Source organism: Oncorhynchus tshawytscha, linkage group LG15, assembly GCF_018296145.1.
Source record: "Oncorhynchus tshawytscha isolate Ot180627B linkage group LG15, Otsh_v2.0, whole genome shotgun sequence".
NCBI classification, from domain to species: domain Eukaryota; kingdom Metazoa; phylum Chordata; class Actinopteri; order Salmoniformes; family Salmonidae; genus Oncorhynchus; species Oncorhynchus tshawytscha.
The window spans coordinates 11,120,393-11,123,789 of record NC_056443.1 but is presented as its reverse complement, the minus strand read 5'-3'; positions in this window follow the sequence as shown (position 1 = coordinate 11,123,789).

The window sequence follows — 3,397 nt, the reverse complement described above, 5'->3', positions numbered from 1 at the left end:
CTGCGCAGCTATTTTCAGATCTCTCCAGAGATGTTCGATCGGGTTCAAGTCCGGGCTCTGGCTGGGCCCCTCGAGGACATTCAGAGTCTTGTTCCGGAGCCACTCCTGCGTTGTCTTGGCTGTGTGCTTAGGGTCATTGTCCTGTTGGAAGGTAAACCTTCACCCCAGTCTGAGGTCCTGAGCGCTCTGGAGCAGGTTTTCATCAAGTGTCTCTCTGTACTTTGCGCCGATCATCTTTCCCTCGATCCTGACTAGTCTCCCAGTCCCTGTTGCTGAAAGACCCACAGCATGATGCTGCCACCACCACGCTTCACCGTAGGGATAGCACCAGGTTCCCTCCAGGCGTGATGCTTGGCATTCAGGCCAAAGAGTTCTATCTTGTTTCATCAGACCAGAGAATCTTGTTTCTCATGGTCTGAGAGTCCTTTTGGCAAACTCCAAGCAGGCTGTCATGTGCATTTTACTGAGGAATGGCTTCCGTCTGGCCACTCTTCCATAAAGGCCTGATTGGTGGAGTGCTGCAGAGGTGGTTGTCCTTCTGGAAGGTTCTCCCATTCCCACAAAGGAACTCTGGAGCTCTGTCAGAGTGACTATCGGGTTCTTGGTAACCTCCCTGACCAAGGCCCTTCTCCCCCAATTGCTCAGTTTGGCCGGGCATCCAGCTCTAGGAAGAGTCTTGGTGGCCTCCATCATTTAAGAATGATGGAGGCCACTGTGGTCTTGGGAACCTTCAATGCTGCAGAAATGTTTTGGTACCCTTCCCCAGGTCTGTACCTCAACATCCTGTCTCTGAGCTCTACCGACAATTCCTTTGACCTCATGGCTTGGTTTTTGCTCTGACATGGACTGTCAATGGTGAGACCTTATATAGACAGGTGTGTGCCTTTCCAAATCATGTCCAATCAATTCAATTTACCAGAGGTGGACTCCAATGAAGTTGTAGAAACATGTCAAGGATGATCAATGGAAACAGGATGCACCTGAGCTCAATTTCGAGTCTCATAGCAAAGGGTCTGAATACTTAAGTAAACAAGTTATTTCTGTTTTTTATTTTGAATACATTTGCAAAAAAATCTAAAAACCTGATTTTGCTTTGTCATTATGGGGTTTTGTGTGTAAATTTTAAAATAAGGCTGTAACGTACGAAAATGTGGAAAAAGTCAAGGGGTCTGAATACTTTCTGAATGCACTGTATGATTAGTCTAATACAGTGACAACTAAAACATTCCAAAAACTATTTTGTCCTGTCAACGAAAGCTAAACATGATAGTGGTATTTATTTCTGTGTGTGTGTGTGCATGCATGCGTGCAAGTAGAAAAAACATGTTGACAATGCCATCCTCCTCTTTCATGTTGCCTATACGGTCTATGACTCTGTCATACAGTACACGCTTTTAGTTGTTGTTGTTATCGTAGGCTACCTGGCTAAAATACTTGCTCACCAGCCTAACTTCCTTTCAAGTGCAACGATACGCCAGCGAGCTAGTTAACATTAGTATACTGCTGTACATCTAGCTACATGTTGAACTTCTATCCTCTCAGACCAGGGGCACAATGTATGAATTTATAGTTGGATCAGAATTGCCGTTATAATCACTGGCCAGTACGGAGAATTAAGAAAAATCACCAAGTCCAAGTCCCTATCACCATCAAGGCTAATTTAGGAAAGGAACGATTTTAGCTAGCTAGCCACCGGAGGACAACAACACAACGAGATGCAACAATTCAATATTTTTTTCTGCCAATAATGACCTTCGGCTTGTGATATGATTGGTCTGAAGCCAAATCCAAACTGGCTTCCCTTGACACTTAATTCTGGTGCCCCTGGAGCATTCATAGTTTAGCTCAACGCTGATTGGCTAATATTTTATATTGTTTTTATCAACGGAGGTCAAATGCTTTCTGGCTTCTCTTGCATTCAATGCTATTCAATCATACTATTTCTGACCTGACAGCATCAGATATATACGCTACACATATTGGGACTGAGGGGCAATGTTTTGTTTAGTCGGATGCTTTCTCCGGTGAGATACATTCAGCCTCTTGCGAATTGAAGGCCATTTATGAAACACAGAGAGACGAAAGATACTTTATGTTTTTTGTAAAAAAAACTTATTGGGACTCTCGCTCAAACACACTTGTGCACACGCACACACACACACCCTCACACTGACAATTTATTGTGAAGTAATTTGTGAACCTATTGTGAGGTGGACCATAGGTGTAAAATACATTGGATTTGGATGAAGTCATCAAATAACTGTTGCTTTGAAGGTAACATTTCAACCACAGAATTACGTCATCATGGTAAACAGATTTCAACATAGACACGCCTTGTGTAAAATATGTTGAATTTGTACCTTGAAAACAACGTCAGATCTTTTTTTTAAAATAATACAAAATTAAAACGTCTGGGCAGTACCTCTTACTGGATAATTGATCTATCTCCAGCTACCCTTTGGTCTCCCATCCTGGGTTTTAACTCTGCAGCAGAGGTAAATCTGGGTCTTCCTTTCCTGTGCCGGTCCTCATGAGAGCCAGTTTCATCATAGCGCTTGATGGTTTTTGTGACTGCACTTGAAGAAACGTTCAAAGTTCTTGAAATTTTCCGCATTGACTGACCTTCATGTCTTAAAGTAATGATGGACTGTCGTTTCTCTTTGCTTATTTGAGCTGTTCTTGCCATAATATGGACTTGGTATTTTATGTATTCTAGGTGAATGCCAAGAGTGTAGAAAAGCTGTCATCAATTTTTGAAGAATATAAAATATAAATATATTTTGATTTGTTTAACACTTTCTTGGTTACAGTATGAATCCATATGTGTTATCTCTTACTTTTGATGTCTTCACTATTATACTACAATGTAGTAAAAATAAAGAAAAAACGCTTGAATGAGTAGGTGTTTCCAAACTTTGGACAGGTACTGTATATACTGAACAAAAACAAAAAATACAACATGTAAAGTGTTGGTCCCATGTTTCATGAGCTGAAATAAAATATTTCAGAATTTTTCCAAATGCAAAAAAGCTTATTGTTCTCAAATGTTGTGTAAAATGTGTTTATATCCCTGTTCGTGAACATTTCTACTTTGCCAAAAACTTAACCACCTGACAGGTCTGGCATATCAAGAAACTGATTAAACAGCGTTATCATTACACAGGTGCACCTTGTGCTGGGGGACAATAAAAGGCCACTCTAGAATGTGCAGTTTAGTCACACAACACAATGCCACAGAAGTTTTGAGGGAGCTTGCAATTCCTCCAGAGCTGTTGCCAGAGAATTCAATGTTCATTTCTCTACCATAAGCTGTCTCCAACATCATTTTAGAGAATTTGGCAGTACGTCCAACCGGCATCATATCTGCAGACCACGTGTAACCACGCCAGCCCAGGAC